The sequence below is a fragment of the Oryctolagus cuniculus genome, chromosome 13 (assembly GCF_051225735.1).
Source record: "Oryctolagus cuniculus isolate XC-2025 breed Fujian yellow rabbit chromosome 13, ASM5122573v1, whole genome shotgun sequence".
NCBI lineage: Eukaryota > Metazoa > Chordata > Mammalia > Lagomorpha > Leporidae > Oryctolagus > Oryctolagus cuniculus.
In genome coordinates, this window is record NC_142879.1 from 34,700,425 (window position 1) to 34,721,587 (window position 21,163).

The 21,163-nt window shown below is 40.3% G+C and overlaps 1 long non-coding RNA gene across 1 annotated transcript in view; it reads left to right on the forward strand.

Annotated features, from left to right (window-relative positions):
- Nucleotides 1-21,163, forward strand: part of LOC103350966 (uncharacterized) — an 83,279-nt gene that overhangs the window by 37,472 nt on the left and 24,644 nt on the right. Inside the window, exons 3-4 of the long non-coding RNA XR_016219660.1 lie at nt 2,356-2,430; nt 2,540-2,678. This is a non-coding gene — a long non-coding RNA (uncharacterized LOC103350966). The remainder of the gene's footprint in view (nt 1-2,355; nt 2,431-2,539; nt 2,679-21,163) is intronic.

Genomic DNA, 21,163 nt, shown 5'->3' on the forward strand with positions numbered 1-21,163 from the left:
TATTATAATGTAAAACTAGTAGAAATAACTAAATATCTAGTCATAGATTATAATAAATAGTAATACTGTGAACATTATACTGCCATTAAATTTATATTTTAAAATAATTTTAATGTCATGGTAAAATGCTCATAGTATATTCAACAAAAACAGAATATAAAATAAATATAGATGTGATTCAGTTAAAATCTAAATATATAAAAATATGTACACTGAAAAATAAGAGATAAAGAAAATACACGGAAGGGTGGAATTAGAGGAGATTATCCCATAATGTATAATTGTTATCTTTAGAATAAGAGAAAAGTAGAAAAGACATCAGACTGTCTCTGATTTATTAATTAGTACCTGGTGAGATATAGTTCTATTTCTATATTCTCTTCCTTCAATCACATTTGAGTATTTTGGAGAATAAAAACCCTGTGTACTAATACTTTTGTGTATCATCTTTATAGTGCAGGTTTCTTGCATATGGAGGCAGTCAGCCAGGGAATCCGAGGAGAAGCAGCTAATATTCCCATATCAGTGATCACTTCTAGGAGAACCCTATGGTGAATCTGTCAGTAAAAGTGTTGGTGGCTTACTGTGTGAAAGTCTACAGCAATAGGGGCGGTGCTCTGCTCTGGTGTAGCTGGTAAAGCTGCCACTTGCAGTGCTGGCATCCCATATGGGCGCCGGTTCGTATCCCGGCTGCTCTGCTTCTGATCCAGCTCTCTATTACGGCCTGGGAAAGCAGTAGAACATGGCCCAAGTCCTTGGGCCCCTGCACCCACATGGGAAACTCCTGGCTTCGGATTGGCGCAGCTCCGGCCATTGCGGCCAACTGGGGAGTGAACCAGCGGATGGAAGACCTCTCTCTCTGCCTCTCCTTCTCTCTCTTTGTAACTCTGACTTTCAAATAAATAAATAAATCTTTAAAAAAAAAAGGTCTACAGCTATGAAGATGCCACAATTCCAGTTGTAGAGAAATAGGAACAAAAAGTTAGGTTCAAGCATGTTTGAGTCTCAGTCCCAACTTCATCATATAATGGCTAGGTGACTTCTCTGAGCCCCAGTCTCAGCAACAGTGATACCACTCTTCACAGTATTCATGAAACATAAAGGAGGCACAGTGCCTTATAAATTATTGGTAATTTCCCTCCTCTTTTTGAAGAATGGTTCATTTTTAAAGGAAAGGACATTGCAAATAAATAAAATTGTCATCAGTTTCCACAATTTATTAAATTTCTTTTTTTTAAAGAACTTAAAATTAAATTTTAAATGTTATCTGTGTGGACAGAAACTGCCCACATCTGGAAAACTGGAGGTTGAATAATTGTTCTTGCTGCTAGCAATTAACATTTTTGTTGTTTGTTTGTTTGTTTTTTGTATTTCCCTAAAAATCTCTTGGCTGTTTCATCAAATTTGATTGGGGTACGATTGCTGACTCCACAGGGGCCTAAGGTTAGATATTAGATAACAAAGCCACACAGAGACCAGGAGAGATGAGTAATGTATTTCAGTTCATTTATTTTCAGAAGCCTTGTGAGGCAGGAGAAAAGAAGGATGGGAAGAACTACTAAAGACAACCAGTTTTAGGGAACAAAAGGATATCATTTTTTGTAATACTGGGAAGTGAGATTACTTTTGATAAAGTATTTTTCTTATAATTGGAGTAACTGTGGGGCCAGTGTTGTGGTACAACAAGTTAAGTTGCTGCCTGCGATACCAGCCTCCCATATTGAGCACAGAATCATGGCTGTTCCACTTCTGATCCAGCTCCCTGCTAATGCACCTGGGAAAGCAGCAGAAGATGGCCCAGGTACTAGGGCCCTTACTTCCATATAGGAAGCTGGGATGGAATTCCTGGCTTCTGGCTTTAGCCTAGACCAACCCTGGGTGTTGTGGCCAATTGGGGAGTGAATCGACAGATAGAAATTATCTGTCACCGTTTCTGTCCCTCTTTGTTGGTCACTCTGCCTTTCAAATGAATTGATAAATCTTAGATTTAAAAAAAAAAGGACTGGAGGAGCTGCTGTTTCTTTTGTGTTTCTCTCATAATACAGGGACATTAAAATATAGGCAATAGGATCATATAAAATTTAATTTTCACTCTAGTTCACCCTTAGCTGTGACTAGTCGGTTAAGAAGTGATTCTCAAAACAGTTTTTTCTTTGTCATCTATTTTATATTTTTTCATATTACTAAAAACACTTCTCTAGTGTTTCATTTCATTCTATTAAAATTGGACCTTTACATTGTCCTTTGTGTCATAAATGGGAAAGCAAGTCACTCTTGTGGGATCTTTAAGTATCTCTCTAACACAACTACAGAAGTTAGAAGCATATAAAATGAATGGATTTATTGTATTCACAGGTCCAAGAGAAAAAGGCATGCCACACCGTACAGGGGACCTCTCCAGAGTAAGAACAAGGGAGCAGACTCAACCAAGTGAGTAGGTGACAGAGGGGACCCTGAACAAGTGCCTTTGGGGGGCCTCAATTAGAGCATCTAAGAAAAGGTGTGAGAGGATTTCATTGGTGCATTTGAATGTCACTAGGTCACAGTCAGGGAGGATGAGAAGGAGAACTTGTGCAGGTCCCAGCCTCTTCACACCGATGCACCTGCTTCGCTTGGATGTGGTACTTACAGCCTGTGTGTGGGGATGGTGAGCCATCAGAAAACTATAAAACTTGCAGGTATGTATATGTGTTGAAAAGTTGCATTGTACCCCTTAAAAATACACAAGTATTATGTAATAATCTGAAATTTAAAAAAAATGAAAATAAGATATTTGAGAATAAGAATAAAATTTTGAGAAAAAAATGTGTAATACTCCCTTACTCTACAGGGAAGTGTGAAGGTGATAACAGTAATTAGCTTGGACTATTTATGCATTTAACAAGCCAGTCAGTTCAACCAGGAAAAGAAAGAAAACCACTAATAATGATTGATTAAATTTTAGTGTGAGCATGTCAACACTATTTAATGCTGCCTGTGTGTACCATTCCATCTGCATGATCTTATTCCTGAACCTGCTTTGAGAAATACTGCGTGTGTCAGCATGTCATCTAAGTTCAAGAATCTTTGATCCTTATGCTACAAATTCCTTAGTATGTTACTTTCTTTTCATCATCTCAATGTAGCTCCTCTATATCCTCCATATACCATATCTTCATTTGCAGCTGGGAGGAAAGGGAGAGAAGAACAGAAAGAGTGTGCCTATCAGGCTTTGGTGTTTTCATTGAAAATCGTTGTTTTTCTAGCTTTTTTTTTTTTTTTTTTTGGACAGGCAGAGTTAGACAGTGAGAGAAAGAGAGAGACAGAAAGGTCTTCCTTTTCCGTTGGTTCACCCCCTAAGTGGCCGCTATGGCTGGTGTGTTGCGGCTGGTGCGCTGCGCTGATCCAAAGCCAGGAGCCAGGTGCTTCCTCCTGGTCTCCCATGCAGGTGCAGGGCCCAAGCACTTGGGCCATCCTCCACTGCCTTCTCGGGCCACAGCAGAGAGCTGGACTGGAAGAGGAGCAACCGGGACAGAATCCGGTACCCCAACCGGGACTAGAACCCAGTGTGCCGGTGCCACAGGCGGAGGATTAGCCTAGTAAGCCGTGGCGCCAGCCTGTTTTTCTAGCTTTTACACATGGTAGAATGCATCTTGCATCTCACCGGCCAGATTTATGTTACTTGTTCCTTCCTAACTGTAAAGATCCTCATGAAATGTTTTTCCTTTGAAAATGTCTCCTTTTTTTTTTTTTTTTTTTTTTTTTTTTTTTTTAGTCAGACTCATTTTAGCCCCTGAAGACATCCCTGTGATGCTCTGTTTTCCTGTTCAATCTGAGCTGGGTACATTCTGTGCTTGATACAGAAACCCAGGACACTTCTGGCTCCAAATCCTAGGAATTTTCTTCTTTGCTCCATGTAAGATCCTGTTTCTTGGATGCTTGATTCTTAGTCTACTCGCTTGCCTGGTTGTAAACATCCTTCTAGCTTTTTGAAAGATCTTGCATACGGTTAGATGAAATGTGTTCTATATAGTGTTACACTTGAATAGTAGCTTGGCTGAATAGAATTTTAGATTGATAGTAATTTTTCTTTGGCTTTTAAAGGTAGTGCTTTCCAATGATGTGGTTGAGAAATTTAGTGTTATTCTTAATCTAGAACTTGTGTATGTATTCTACTTTTCTCTCTGATGATTTTCAGTCTGCTCTCTGTTCTAAATCTAGTTTGATTGTGTGTGTGTGTGTGTGTGTGTGTCTTTTTCGTTTGGGGCACCTGAAGGCCTTTTTAAATTGAAGATGTTTACTTTGCAAGTAATTCTAAGCAAGTTCTCATATTATTTCTTTACTCATCATTTTTTTTTATTCTCCCCATTTTATATATTCTCTTTTTCTGGAACACCTAATAATTCAATATTGTGATTCTTGGATTACTCCTTTTATTCTCTTATTTTTATTTTTTATCATTAACAATCTCTTTTACTTTTTAGGCTACTTTTTTTTAAAAACATTTATTTATTTATTTGAAAGGCACAGTTACAGAGAGGCAGAAACAGAGAGAGGGAGAGAGAGAGAGAGAGAGAGAGGGGTCTTCCATCTCCTGGTTCACTCCCCAGATGGCTGCAATGGCAGGAGCTGAGCTGATCTGAAGCCAGAAGCCAGAAGCTTCTTCCAGGTCTCCCACGTGGGTTCAGGGGCCTAAGGACTTGGGCCATCTGCATTGCTTTCCTAGGCCATAGCAGAGAGCTAGATCAGAAGTGGAGCAGCCGGATTCGAACCAGCTCCCACATGGGATACCAGTACTATAGGTGGTGGCTTTACCCTCTACGCCACAGAATGATCCCAATAGGCTAGTTTCTTGTTATTAGTGTTGTGTAATATTTATCATTCTGCCATTTTACTGTTAACTCATGTCTTTCTAGTTATTGGACATCTATTATATATGTAGTGGGATCTTGCTTTTATTGAGTGTGACAATCATTGCCTTTTAATGGTTTAGTCCATTTATATTTAATATAATTATTGATATGGTTTGGATTAAGTCTTACTATTTCTCTACTGTTTGTCCTATGCATTCTTTGTCTTTTTTTTGCTTCCTTTCTTAACATCTACTAAATTTATTGAGTTTTTATATTCAGTAGTATCTATTGCCTTAGTTGTATTTTTTGTTTGTTTGTTGTTCTACCTTGAATTCATGTTGAATGCTTTCATATAAGAATCTAACAGCAAAATATTTCATTTATCCCTTTTTGTTCTTTGTGCTTCTTCTTTCAACACTTTAATTCTATATTTGTTATAAACCTCATAATAAATTATTATTATATTTACTTCAATATATTGTCTGTTAAGAATTAAGAAAAAAGTATTTTTTAAATATTTAGCCAGATATTTGCTATTTGTGACACTATTTATCTTTCACACAAGTTTGAATGTCAGTTTTGCGTCATTTTTCTTGAGCCTAAAGAACTTATTGTTACGTTTTATATAGTAAAAGTTTGCTGACATCAAATTCTTTTGGTTATTTTTCTTTGAAAAATACATTAATTTTGCCTTAATTTTTAAAGGATATTTCACCTTGATATAAATTTCTAATCTCATGGGTTATATTCACACCTAGTACTTTAGAAACGTTATTTGTATCCTGTCTTGCATGTTCTGAGAAATTCAGCAGTCATTCTTTTTCTAATTTAATAAATGTAAATTTACAAAGTGCAACTTTTGTATTATTGTGGCTCCCCGCCCCCAACCTCCCTCCCTCCCGCGGCCCTCCCCTCTCCCACTCCCTCTCCCATCCCAGCCTTCATCAAGTTTCATTTTCAATTATCTTTATATACAGAAGATCAACTTAAGTCTATACTAAGTAAAGATTTCAACAGGCTGCCCTCACACAATCGCACAAGGTATAGGGTATTGTTCGACTAGTAGTGTTATCTTTAACTCTCATAGTAAAACACATTAAGGACAGAGATCCTACGTGGGGAGCATGTGCCCAGTGACTCCCGTTGTTGATTTAACAATTGACAATCTTATTCATGACGTCAGCAATCACCCGAGGCTCTTGCCATGAGCTATCTAGGCTATGGAAGCCCCTTGAGTTCACCAACTCTGAACTTGTTTAGTCAAGGCCATATCACAGTGGTGGTTCCTTCCTCCCTTCAGAGAAAGGTGCCTCCCTCCTTGATGGCCCGCTCCTCCTGCTGGGGTCTTGTTCACCAAGATCTTTCATTTAGGTTGTTTTTTGCCACCGTGTCTTGGCTTTCCATGCCTCAGCAGTCATTCTTATCATTGTTCCCTGTTATATGATACATCTTTTCTTCTTGCTTGAGTGCTTTCAAGATTTCCATTGATTCTAGCATCTTTATTATGACAGCCTAGGTAAGGTTTTATTGTGTTTATCCTGCTGAGGTTAGTTGAGGCTCTTGGGTCTTTAAGTTGATGTTTTTGATCAAACTTGAATACTTTTTAGGAAATATATTTTTCTTTCATTCTTCATTCTGGGCCTCCAATTATACATATGTTAGGTCACTTACTGTTCTTTCTGCTGTTGTTATACATTTTAGTTCTATGTATTATAAACCTCACAAAGTTTTCCTTCTTGTGCTGCAGTTTAGAGAGTTCCTATTGATTTATTTTAAAATTTATTGATTTTTTTTCCTTTGGCAATGGTCAAATTACCGATAAGCTTAGTCAATACATTTTACATTTTATATATTTTAGTTTTAGACTTCTTTTTAAAGATTTATTTATTTATTTGAAAGGCAGAGTTACAGAGAGGCAGAGGGAGAGAAAGGGAATTTTTCATCTGCTGGTTCACTCCCCAAATGGCTGCAATAATGGCTGGAGTTGGGCCAGTCTGAAGCCAGGAACGAGGAGCTTCTTCTGTGTCTTCCAAGGGGGTGCAGGGGCCCAAGGATTTGGGCCATCTTCCACTGCTTTCCCAGGCCATAGCAGAAAGCTGGAATAGAAGTGGAGCAGTCAGGACTCAAACTGGTGCCCATGTGGGATGCTGGTGCTGGAGGTCGCAGCTTTACACACTAAGCCACAGCACCGGCCCCTAGTTCTAGACTTTTTACCTAATTCTTTAAAACAGTTTCCATTTATTTGGTGAAATTTCTCATCTGGTTACTGGTTTTATATATTTTCCTTTATATCATTCAATATATTTATTATAGCTATTTTACACTCTTTGCTAATCCAACAAATGTGCCATATCTGGATTTTCTTATTGAATGTTATTTCTTCCAATTATACTACATATTTTCTAGTCTTGTCATATATGAATAAGTTATTTTACTATAAGCTGGAAATTGTAGATAATACATTGAATTCTGTTGTGTTCTTTTAAGACTGCTAACTTTTACTTTAGCATATATTTAACTAGTGATTTAGTTTAATCCTGTTCAAGCTTAATTTGACTGTGTATGTTTACAATAATTTCTAATCAAATCTATATGACAAAAAAGCTACTATTCTTTCTTGATGTCCTCTTATTCATAATCTCAGATTGTCCCAGAAATTCTATTTGTATTTCTGAACCATGATTGCCCCAATTGACTCACTCCCCTAGGAGAATTCAAAAAGACTTTTTCAGATCGTATGTCCCAAGTTTTGTTTAGAAAAACAATGTCAAAGATAAGACGTTCTGGAAATCTGAACTTTTCCGGGAATGGTCTAATATTCCATTCTGCATTTCTTCAGTAATCAGTTTTTCCATTTGGGAGGTGCTCCAGCAGGAGTGATGGCTGGTTGCCTATCATGGCCCCTTGGTGAGCCAGGATAATTGCCATTCTGGAGGGTACAGCACTTTCTAAGTAAGCAGGTATAAAAGCCACAGAGGCAAACTGACAGCTACTACTTTTTATTTTATTTTATTTTTTTAGCAGTATGGAGGCTTTATATGGGAGAAAGAGAGTATATTACAAGCCCTAATGTAACCACTAAGTTGCCTCCAGCCTCTGTATTTCCTCTCTTGGTTTAGCGGCTGCTGTTGGGTTCTCTCTGTAACCCAGAAGCCACAACTCAGCAAGGATCAATGTTCAGCCCAGCCCTTTCTGACACCCTTGCTAAGGGTGAGTTCAGCTATAAGGAGATACTTCTGACATTTTATAACACCTATAAATGCTGCCAGACAGATGGCAAATCAGTGTTTCCAGCAGGCCAAGTAAAGAGGAGTGTGTGCTGATAGATGGCTTCAACACATCAAGCACGGAATGCAATCCCACAGAGCAGACCATCCCTTTTCTGGCTTCTTCCTCTCTCATGTTTCCGTGGATCCAATGGAATCAGTAAAACAGCAGCCAAGGACATTATTACCTGAATCATGTGATTTTCTTGTTTGGTAATTATAGGGACAATATTCCCAGGAAGACTCCTAGACACACCTACTATGCGTTTACCTTTAACCACCTGGCCATGTGTGAGCAACTGATGATTCTCTGGGAATCATAATCTTATTTGGCTTCTACTTATTAATTAAGAATAGCTTTACACAGTCATTATCCCTCTTGTTATCCTATAAAAATATAGGGAGCTTCAATAAATTAAGTTAAAAGTTTAACTCAGATTCTAGGTACTCTCTCTGCATTGGATTGTTTTCTCTGCGTCCTCTTGAGAGCTGTGTATGGGAAGACAGATCCATGAACTGGAACTATCTTAGAGCTGAGTGTTTTAAGAAAAAAGAGCCATACTAAAACATGGAGCATGCAGTAACTTCTCAAAGGAAACATCTTGGAAAAGAAGTGGCATTCAGGGAAGCAGGTGATGCCTGCCCTCTGATCTGAACTTTGCAGTCTGATCGTGGAGTGGGAGTATCTGTGGATATCAAAATTTGTGGGCCGGGGCTGGTGCTATGGTGCAGTAGGTTAATCCTCTCTGCATGCAGTGCCAGCATCTTCCGATCCAGCTCTCTGCTATGGCCTGGGAAAGCAGTGAAAGATAGCCCAAGTGCTTGGGCCTCTGCACCTACGTGGGTGACATAGAAGAAGCTCCTGGCTCCTGGCTTCAGATCAACCCGGCTCCAGCCATTGTGGCCATTTGGGGAGTGAAGCAGGTAGCAGACCTTTCTCTCTGTCTCTCCCTTTCCCTCTCTGTAACTCTACCTCTCAGATAAATAATAAATAAAATCTTTTTTAAAAAATTTGTGGGCCTCATCAACAGTAGACTGGATAAAGAAATTATGGGACATGTACTCTATAGAATACTATACAGCAGTCAAAAACAATGAAACCCGGTCATTTACAACAAGATGGAGGAATCTGGAAAACATTATGCTGAGTTAATTAAGCCAGTCCCAAAGGGACAAATATCATATGTTCTCCCTGATCAGCGACAACTAACTGAGCACCAAAGGGGAAACCTGTTGAAGTGAAATGGACACTATGAGAAATAGTGACTTGATCAGCTCTTGTCCTGACTGTTGATGTACAATGTAATACTTTATCCATTTTAGTATTTTTTTTGTTCTAGCACTATTGGTTGAACTCTGTAATTAACACAAAATTATTCTTAGGTTTTTAAATTTTAACTGAAAAGTGATCACCGTTAAATATAAGAGTGGGAATAAGAGAGGGAAGAGATGTACAATTTGGGACATGCTCAATCGGACTTGCCCCAAATGGTGGAGTTAGAAATGTGCCAGGGGATTCCAATTCAATCCCATCAAGGTGGCATGTACCAATGCCATCTCACTAGTCCAACTGATCAATTTCAGTTCACAATTGATCACACTGATAGGTCTAAGAGTCAAAGGGATCACACAAACAAGACTAGTGTCTGCTAATACTAACTGATAGAAGCAAAAAGGGAGAGTACGATCCAACATGGGAAGTGGGATACACAGCAGACTCATAGAATGGCAGATGTCCTAAACAGCACTCTGGCCTCAGAATCAGCCCTTAAGGCATTCGGATCTGGCTGAAGAACCCATGAGAGTATTTTAGGCATGGAAAGCCAAGACACTCTAGGAAAAAAAAAAAAAGACCTAAATGAAAGATCTCTGTGAGTGAGGTCCCAGTGGAAAGAACGGGGCCATCAAAGAAGGAGGTACCTTTCTCTGACGGGAGGAGGGAACTTCCACTTTGACTAAGACCCTGTCTAAATAAGATCGAAGTCAGCAAACTCAGAAGGCTTCCATAGCCTTGGCAACTCATGACTACAGCCTAGGGAGATTACTGACGCCATAAACAAGAATGTCAAATTTTTAAGTCAACAACAGGAGTCACTGTGTACTTACTCCTCATGTGGGATCTGTCCTTAATGTGTTGTCCAATGTGAAGTAATGCTATAACTAGTACTGAAACAGTATTTTACACTTTGTGTTTCTGTGTGGGTGCAAACTGTTGAAATCTTTACTTAATATATACTGAATCAATCTTCTGTATATAAAGATAATTGAAAATGAATCTTGATGTGAATGGAATGGGAGAGGGAGCGGGAGATCGGAGGGGTGTGAGTGGGAGGGAAGTTATGGGGGGGGAAGCCATTGTAATCCATAAACTGTACTTTGGAAATTTATATTTACTAAATAAAAGTTAAAAAAATAAAAAAATAAAAAAAATTTGTGGGCCAGTGACCTGTATGAGAGGAGAAACTGGTACAGTGATCACACATTGTGAAACATTCTAGAACAGTACCAGTTTGGTGAACTATTATTCTTATCAGGAAAAGTTAATCACAAGATATGGAAATGAAGTTTAATTTGTCTTCACAAGAACTTTCAAACAGAAAAAAATGCACACCTCAAAATGTAATTTTCAAAGACCACTTGATTGTATGTTTGGTTTGGGTAGATTCAAACTGGTCAGGTGAGGGAACAGCTGCTAACTGAGGAGCAGGTGGAGAAGGGTGATTTGGGCTGCCAGGGAGCTGTGGAAGAGCCCTCTTTGAATGAAGCAGACTCAGACACACAGGCTTAAGCCTCTTTAGAATGATGTGGCAAGTAGGATGAAGGTCAAACTCAGCCCAGGGAACATGGGAGCTGCTTCCTTGACTAATTTCCTCTTGGCACTGCCAATCTTGCCATTTATTGTCCCTGCTAACAGCCAACCCTGCCTTGTATGTGGTTAGTGATTCATTCCTAACCCTCTTCTGAAAGATATGTGATTCTGGCCAGTAACTAAAATATAAAGGACATTTCAAAAAGTTTGTTGACAACTGGAATTATGAAATAACTTTATTTTAGTACAAAAAACTTTGAAATCCATGCATAGTTTTTTCATAATCCACATTCCCCATGAACTTTTTGAAGATCCCTCATAGGCATGAGGAAAGAGAAGGGAGTGGAGAGCAGCCAGGATCTTAACACGAGCTTTAGAGTCTGTTTCACACATAAGCACAACCCGATGTTGTCCTGACCCTTCGGCTTTGCCAGGAACATACAAGGGAGGAAACTACTTACATCACATGTAAATAAACTTCAAAGGCTTGATAATAGTTTTGAAGAGTAGTTCAAGTGTATGTTTAGAAAAGAGAAGTAGGGGCTGGCGCTGTGTCACAGTGGGTAGAGCTGCCACCTGAAGTGCTGGCATCCCATATGGGCGCTGGTTCAAGACCCAGCTGCTCCACTTCTGATCCAGCTCTCTGCTGTGTCCTGGGATAGCAACAGAAGATGTCCCAAGGCCTTGGGCCCCTGCACCCACATGGGAGACCTGGAAGAAGCTCCTGGCTCCTGACTTCGGATCAGCGCAGCTCCGACTGTTGCGACCATTTGGGGAGTGAACCAGCGGATGGAAGACCTCTCTCTCTCTCTCTCTCTGCCTTTCCTTCTCTCTCTGTGTAACTCTTACTTTCAAATAAATAAATAAATCTTAAAAAAGAAAAGAGGAGAAGTAATAGAAATGTGAAAGAGAAAGTAATGTGAAAGTATTGTGAAATACATATTTTGAAGAGCAGGGTGGTCATAGTAAACAAGGTAAAACAAACATCTGAAAAGAGATTGAGGTGCATATTTTTTAAAAAAAGAGGAGTCATAGTATTTGATTGGAAGGACCAAGAGGAGGGATGGCCTTGAGAGAGTAAAACATTAGGTATTGATTGATTTCAGAGTGAGACTGGGTGTTTTGGTCTCTCATTATGCCCCCCTTTTTTTGAATGTGTAAATCCATGCATCTAAACCTTTTTATTTATTAAGTTATATTCATAGCTTTCTGTGGTTGTTACTGTCATGGTAACAGACACAGAAAGGTAGTGAAAATGGCAGGACAGGGAAGGGGCACTTCTGAGTGAGCTGTAGCTACCTGAAACTATGATCCTAAACTTCTTTGTAAAAAGCATGCTGTATTTTTTGAGTAGTTTTGGGTGCATTGTAAAATTGAGTAGAAGGTACAGAAAGTTCCCACTCAGCCTCCCAAAATCAAAATCACCCCAAAAATGGTATCTTAGTTACCACTGATAAACCTACACTGACACACCTTTATCACCCAGACTCCGTTTACCTTAAGGGTCACTCTAATCCCCACATTATTTGTGTGGGGTCTAACGTGCAAGCTCAAGGCCAGCATCTGCACCTTTTGGCTCAGTGGTGACAGGGCCTCCAGCACATTTCCACTTCTTCTTTCAAAGCTCTTCTGCTCCCAGATAGGACCCCAGCTCCTAGGGCTAATACTGTCTGAGAGTCCCCATTTTGAGCCTATACTGCAAAGCCATATCCCATGCTTGGAATTTGTTTTCAGCTTCCTCTCCACAACAGAACTTTCCTGGGAAGAAATTCAGTGCTTTTTGAGGTCACATCTAGTTATTTATACACGAATGTGAACTAAGGTGCTAATGAGTATGATTAGAGACAAAAGAGAGCTATGGGAGATGGTACTTACCCAGAGGAAAGACACTTACATTCTATGAATTTCAAGAAGCAGGCTTGAGCAAGCCAGAGGGATAGATATTTCTGAATTGCCCAGCCTTAGGGAAACTCTCATGTGGGTAGGAGGTCACATGCTTCACCTATGTGAAGAGTGAACCCTGTGTCTTTCATGGCTATCACTTTATTCACTATTTTAGCTTGAAAAGTAGGATTATCTAAAATACCCTTTGCTTTCCTTCCTTCCCTTTCTCCCTCCCTTCCTCCTTTCCTTCTTCCTTTCATTTTACAATAGGAAGATGAACAAATAACTGATTTCAGGTCTCCTAGAGTTATAGACCTTTAAGCAGTGGTGTGGTGCTGATGTTCAAAACTGAATTTCTGAATAAAATGTAAGTTTATGAGTGCATTATGGGTATAAAGTTTATGTGGCATACATTTTACAAGTAATAATAAAATATAACACGTCATTATGGATCCATGTAGCCAATTGATTTTTTTTTTTTTTGACAGGCAGAGTGGACAGTGAGAGAGAGAGACAGAGAGAAAGGTCTTCCTTTTGCCGTTGGTTCAACCCCCAGTGGCCACCGTGGCTGGGGCACTGAGGCCGGTGCACCGCGCTGATCCGAAGCCAGGAGCCAGGTGATTCTCCTGGTCTCCCATGCGGGTACAGGGCCCAAGGACCTGGGCCATCCTCCACTGCACTCCTGGGCCACAGCAGAGGAGCAACCTGGACAGAATCCAGCGCCCAACCGGGACTAGAACCCTGGGTGCCGGCGCCGCAGGTAGAGGATTAGCCTAGTGAGCTGCACGCCAGCCACCCATTAATTCTTTTTTTTTTTAGATTTTTTTAAAAATTTTTTTAAATTTTTTAATTTTTATTTAATTTTTATTTTTTTGGCAGGCTGAGTGGACAGTGAGAGAGAGAGACAGAGAGTAAGGTCTTCCTTTGCCGTTGGTTCACCCTCCAATGGCCGCTGCGGCCGGCACGCTGCGGCCGGCGCACCGCGCTGATCCGATGGCAGGAGCCAGGTGCTTCTCCTGGTCTCCCATGGGGTGCAGGGCTCAAGCACTTGGGCCATCCTCTACTGCCTTCCTGGGCCACAGCAGAGAGCTGGCCTGGAAGAGGGGCAACCGGGACAGAATCCGGCGCCCCGACCGGGACTAGAACCCGGTGTGCCAGTGCCGCAGGCGGAGGATTAGCCTAGTGTGCCGTGGCGCCGGCCAACCAATTGATTCTTATAAAATGCTTTTGTTGATTATTGCTGAAGTAATGTATGTATAACCAACCTATGTTTACAATTTAACCATGATGTAACAAATTAAGCTGCATCTCAATCTACTGGATCTTTTCCCAGTAAATTTATTGTGATTATACCTTGACATAATCTAAAGTTTATTTACTATTTATTACCTCATACAAACTAAGACCATTAAACTAAGGGCTCTTTCAGAATTATTTGTAATATAATTTTTAAAATATTGTTTCATTTAAGAATTGGCTTGCAGAGTCAATGCTGTGGCACAGTGGGTTAACCACTGCCTGCAATGGCAGTATCCCATATGGGTGCCTGTTCAAGTCCTAGCTGCTTTACTTCTGATCAAGCTTCCTGTTGATGTGCCTAGGAAAGTAGAAGAAGATAGCCCAAGTACTTGGGCTTCTGCACCCACATGGGAGACCCGTAAGAAAGCTCCTGGCTCCTGGCTTTGGCTTGGCACAGCCCTGGCCATTGTGGTCATTTGGGGAGTGAACCAGCAGATGGAAGCTCCCTCTCTCTGACTCTCTGCCTCTCCCTCTCTGCTTTTCAGATAAATAAATAAATCTTTAAAAATCAGGAAAAAAAACAATTGGCTTGCGAAATTTCTGAAAATTTAATAATTGGCTCTTGTGAGCTGAGCCAGCTCCAGCACACTTCTGCTTTTGAGGCTGGCAGTCATCTGGTTTGATCCTCTTGACATCTTCTTCAAAGAAGTGCTAGGAGGTAGCACCTGACCCAGTGGTGTTTGCCCTCTGTTGAGCTAGATCATGGAGAAGCTGATGACATCTTCATAATTTTTCATTCTGGGATGTTTATAAATCATCTAACAGAACAGATTGTGGCCTCTGGTTGATGATGTGAGGCTTTTTGTGAAGTGATACAACTTCTCACCAGCCATGCCCTTTATTTCTCAACTCAGGCAAAGATGCTAAATCCTCTCATTGAAGAGAAAGCCTGGCTGAGGAGTAGGGCGGGAAGGGAGTTAAAGCAAGCATCTTTCCATTCATTTCTTTCAGGTTTCCTCCCTCTACATACCTGCTTGGCACAGCATCAGTGATATGCACAGAGTGACTCCCCAGAGATCAGCAATCCCTTTCTGCCCTTCAGCTACTGTTCTTCACTGTCTAAACCTAGTTTGCTATAAAAACTAGTTCTGGGGGCAAGAAAATTTTTAAAAATGACTAAACCTATCACAATGTCAATATGCGTGTGGAAGAGAGAAAGGATTTCAGTATATTTCTTTATTCTTTGTTTATTAATTTCCCATCCAGGAGCATATACTTTTTTAGCTTTTAATTTATTTACTTACATATATATAAGTATATATATATATATAGAGAGAGAGAGAGAGACAGAGACAGAGACAGAGACAGAGACAGAGATCTACTAGCTAGGGCTGAGTCAGGATGAAGCCAGGAGCTAGGAATTCAATCCAGCTCTACCATGTGGATGGTAAGGACCCAGGAACTTGAATAATCGCCTGCTGCATCCCAGGGTGCACATTCTAGAAATAGGAGCAGGGCTGGGTCTTGAAACCAGGACTCAAGTTTGGGATGCAGGTGGCTCACACAGCATCTCAACCACTGTACCAAATGTCCATCCCAGCAACCTATAATTCTCAGCTCAGAGTAGAAGCATAATCTTCCATGAGATTTAATTGAACATGATTTCCTTGTTCAGATTTTGTATTGATTTAGCAGTCAATTCCACTAAAGTTGAGTTTTGTGTTTTTGCCAATCAGGCTGCAGTGAATTGTGTTTAATTTCTGTGTTATTAGTGCTACCATTATTAATACTATAGCTTCAGGAAGGGTGAATAGGAGACAAAGCAGGAGTGTAGGGGGCAAGAAAGGCAAAAAATATTAAGCTACTTTTATAAAATATTTTAAAAATTGAGGGAAGTTGAACATAAAAGTACCATTTTCATCATTTTGAAGCATATAATCCAGTAGCATTGGGTACATGCACAGAGTTGTGCAACCATCATAACTGTCTAGTTCCAGAACAGTTTCATCACCCCCCAAAGGAAACCTTGTACCATTAAGCAGTGGTTATTACTCCCTCTCCTGCTCTCTTCAGGGCCCTGGCAACCACTAATCTGCTTTCTGTCTCTATAGATTTGCCTACTTGGGATATTTCATATAAATGGATTTACACAATATGGCTTTCCCTGCGTTTGGCTCTTTCACTTAGTATAATGTTTCCAAGGTTCATCTGTTTTGTAGCATGTATCATAAGTTACTTTTGAATAAAAATGAAATTGGGGATGACAGCCACAGGTCCACTTCTCCTGGCTACTTAGCTCCTTCCACTCACTTTTGCTTGGCAGACCGTGAAATAACTGCCATCACCAGCCTCTAATTTGGTGCCTTTTTCAGCTCCTAAGAAGATGGGCAAAGAGAACTAAAAGAAATAAAAAGTTCATCTGTCTCAGCTGAACAGCTATTCCTCCTGTCATGTCCGGTCAACAATTTTTACAGCTTTAGTCATATTTTGGTTTGTAGTTAACATATTGACTTAAAGGGCATGGTATTAGCAAGGTCTTGGTTCAGTAAGACTGACTTAGTATAATGTCTCTTTAATTTGTTTTATTTTCCAATAGCCACATGAAAGCAAAAGACAAAACCAGGGCAAAGCAGAAAGTTTACCCCAAAAATAACTTATGACTTGATCAGACAAAAAACAAGCACTCCTTTTAATACATGGATAATGACTTCACCACTTGTAAGACAAGCTCTCAGTTCTTAGTGATTTTGTCAAGGGTATGGTCCTATGAGAATCTTTGTTTAAACATTTCTTAGTGGTTCTGTGCCTCATCACTAAAGTCTACAACAGGAAAACAAGGTCATTCATTAGGTTCCTGTTTTTCCTTCTATTGTCACTTCTTCTCTAGGATTCTTACTGGATTGTGAGCTCTTTGGGGAAGAATCTAGGTCTGATTCATATCTGTGTAATGCAAATCTGTGCTGGTTCAAAGGCCCTCATCTGTGTAACAAAAGAACTCTAGACACATTTTTATTCTGTTGCATTATTCAGAGTAATTAATGTTAGATGCAGTAGCATGACAACCTCAAAATCTTCAGTGGCTTAACACAATAAATGGTTATTTCTTGCTTTTATCACAGTTCATAACAGGTTTGGCAACTCTCTGCAAAGTTATGACTCAGGATTTGAGCTCCTTCTGTCTCTGAGTTTGCCACCTTCTAGGGCTTTCTTGGAGACCTTCCATATATCATCTGACTTAAGCAAATAAAGGAGAGACCAGGGAGAGGGTATCATGGAAATTTTAGGATACAAGCCTGGAAGTGGCCTACATGACTTCCTGTATTGTTTCTTTGGCCATTGCAGAAGGTCTAGGAGATATAGTTTTCTGTGTGCTCAAGAGGAAATGATGTTAAGCATGTAGTCAATCCCTTTCCTTCTAGCATGCATGAGGAGAAATGGTTGGGAAAAGGTTGCCACGTGATGGTTCCCAGATAGGTTATGTGTACTTAGGCTTCTGCTTTGCCTGATTACAAGCTGGTGAACTCCGCTCTATCATGGACTATCACTCGGTTTCCTGCTGGTCACTTCCTGCAGTTCCAGAACATCCTACCTTAAAATTGATGCTGCAATCATAGATCTGAACTCAGGGTGAGGAAAGTCTGTTCTCTTTACCATGCCACACAAATCCTTCCTTTACTTGCAACTAAGCTAAGACCACACTGTAATAGCAAAACTTTATGGGAGGTTTTATTATCACAGAAGGAAATTATAATGCAGAGGAATATAAACCTTAGATGTGAATGTCCTCAAAGTCCACTAGCTGAAGATTGCCTAGTTTCTGGACTCCCTCACAAGGATGGAGGTTGGCTTTCTTCTCCCAGCCTTGGGTAAGAACATGTTAGAGGGCAGTGGGACCCACAAGTGGCAGCTAAAGCTGTTTCATAGGGACTTCCACCGCTAGCAGCTGGACTCATCCATGCCCTTTCTCATTGTGCACCATCTTCCCTCCTCATGTGCTGGCCTTTGCTTTTCTATGCACAAGGTGGAGAGATGGTTGCACAGTGTCTATGTTTATATTATTTTCATGGCTATCAGTAGTTTTCAAATGTTTCTTAATCCCAATTCTAGTTCTAGAGAGAGATTGGTCCATCTTGGATGGCCAACCTTTATCTTATTAGCTCTAGCCAGGGAAGAGGGTCATGTGGTACATGCATTTCTGCCAGTGTATATCTTGCAGGTTAGAATAATCATATCCAAGACAATTGAAATGAGTCCATGTTTAAAGCAAATGAATCCATCCAAAGGTAACTTCATATTCTATTGCCTATAATACAAAACAATGCTCAAAAGTTTGAAGATTTTTCTGGATCTGATCCTCTAATGAAAGTTTCTCACATCATAAGTTCGAGTTTGGATTAGAGCTCTAATTCATTGTATTTTTCCTCACTAGAAGAATCCCTATGCGTACTAAACATCATATAAGCATAGAGCCTGAGAGAGCTCGGTCTTAAGATAGCAGCCATGTAATCTCTATGTTCCCCTTTTAAACTTCTAGTTATGGGTAACTTGGTCATTTTCCTGATTTACTTGAATCTACCATAGGCCAAGGGAAGTCCTTTGTATAGACAAGATACAGAAGTTAATGAACAGTGAGTATTATGAAAAAAACTATACATGGAGTTCAAAAATTTTTTCCGCCAAAATAAACTTACCTTTCTATGCCATTTTCTATAAGATTAAAAAAATTAATTGATTTGAAAAGCCAAGAGGTAGAGAGACAGACAGACAGACATGGAAAGACGGAGAGATGGTTACTCCCAAATTTCTGCAATAGCTGGAGCTGGGCCAAGCCAAAGCCATGAGTCAGGAACTTAATCTTGGTCTCCTACATGGATGGAAGGGACTCAACTACCTGAGCCATTATCTACTGTCTCCCAGGATGCACATCGGCAGGAAGCTAGAATCAGGAGCAGTCTCTGGTGTCTGTCCCTCAGAATGTCTTCCCACTCAATCATCACTGACTTAGCCTGAATGCCTGAATATTATGTCTAGGGGACCATAGGAAAAGAACAAGTAGAGACCACAGGAGCTTTTTTTTTTTTTTTTTTTTTTTTTAGTTTTAGTTTTATCTACATTTGAAAGTCAGCAAGAGGGGAATAGAAAAAGAGGAGAGACATCTTCCATCTGCTGATTCACTCTCCCAAATGGCTGTAACAACCAAGGCTGAGCCAGGCAGAAACCAGGAGCCAGGAACTTTTTTTTTTTTTTAAAGATTTATTTATTTTTACCTGAAAGTCACAGTTACATAGAGAAGGAGAGGCAGAGAGAGAGAGAGAGAGAGAGAGAGAGAGAGAGAGAAGGAGGTCTTCCATCCACTGGTTCACTCCCCAGTTGGCCACAATGGCCAGAGCTGTGCCAATCTGAAGCCAGGAGCCAGGAGCTTCCTCCTGGTCTCCCTTGCAGGTGCAGGGGTCCAAAGGCTTGGGCGATCCTACACTGCTTTCCCAGGCCATAGGAGAGAGCTGAATCAGAAATGGAGCAGCCGGGTCTTGAACTGGCACCCATATGGGATACTGGCACCGCAGGCAGTGGCCTTACCGGCTACGCCACAGCACTGGCCCCGAGCCAGGAGCTTTTTCTGCACCTCTGACATGGATGCAGGGGCCCAGGCACTTGGGCTGTCTTCTACTGCCTTCCCAGGCACATCAGCAGAGAGCTGGATTGAAAGTGGAGCAGCCAGGATTCAAACCTGTGCCCACATGGGACACCAGAGCCACAGATGGCGACTTAACCCTCTGTACAACAGCACTGGCCCCTCACAGGAGCTCTTTATTCATAAATTCTCTGAAAACTTCTGAACAACCAGATTTTCTGTTGATGACAACTGGCACGGGATGCAGGCAGCTCAAGCAGTGTTTCAAGTGCTGTGCCAAATGCCACTCCCATCTTCCACAAATGTTTTGTAGTTCTCTTGTAATAGTCTGTCAGTTACAAGTTATTGAATAAATGGGTCAAATGGGCCTATCCCATTTGCTGATGTCAAGAACTGCAAATGGTGGTTTGCTCCATGTCCTGAGCATTTCTTTCTTTTCCATATTGCAAATCAATGTATTTTAGTGATAATTTTTGGTTTCCAGTTCTTGGAAACTTTCAACTCTCTTGACGGGCAAAATTGTCACCTCCTCTATGCCACTGTAGTAACTGATTTACATTGTTAGTATATGGTACTGAATTTCAGTTACTTGCACCCAGTTCTGCCTACCTGACAGAATGATGAATTGCTGAGAAATAGGTATTACCTTTTTATATACCTAGTATATATTAAATGTGCAAAAGGTATTTCTTGAAAATATGAATCAGTGTATGAATAACATATGTTTATTGGTATGGCATTCAGGTAAAAATTGAGCCACAGTGTCAACTATCAAAGAATTTTTCTCTGGATATGCCTTATTTTCGTCACATACCCTTCAAATTTCAACCAGATATTTCCAATATTATCCTGGGATAAGTATTGTATAATTTCTCATTCATTCATTACCTCAGATATCTTTTTAGGTGTCTGCTAGGGCCAAATAATATACTAGAACCTGAGAATAAAGTGATGATGACTAATGATGTTATATAATGGTAATTTCTATGAGTGCTTGACACAATAAATAACACTTTTCCTTCCTGAGTTCTGAGCTAATCCAGAAATAAGACAAATGAGCCAGCACATAAACTCAGAATCATAGCATTTAAAAACTTCCCTATAAAGCTTATATGGGACAGTGAGCCTTTTATCTGTGGATGTATGGGCTTCTTAATACTAACCTAAGAGTTAAATAGACTCAGTTACAGGCAGTGATTTCCTGTGTGCCTTTCCCTATAAAAGCAGTGTTGGAGAAGCAGAATGTGTGTTTTCCCAGGAAGTCTAGTCCCTGTAGAATAGGATGCAGAAAGATTTATGGAGCAAAACCTTCATGGTTATCCCATGGCACCTGCATTTTTCTTGCCACCCTGGCTCTCAGTGGTGATTTTTCTTATAGCCAATAGCTTTGTTTTCAATATGCCTGGAAGATGCAGCTACTGCTGGTGTCAGTCAAAGGCTCTTGCAGTGTTGTGATGGCCCAGTGACACCTGTGCCAAGACTGCTGACGCCTGGTCAAGGA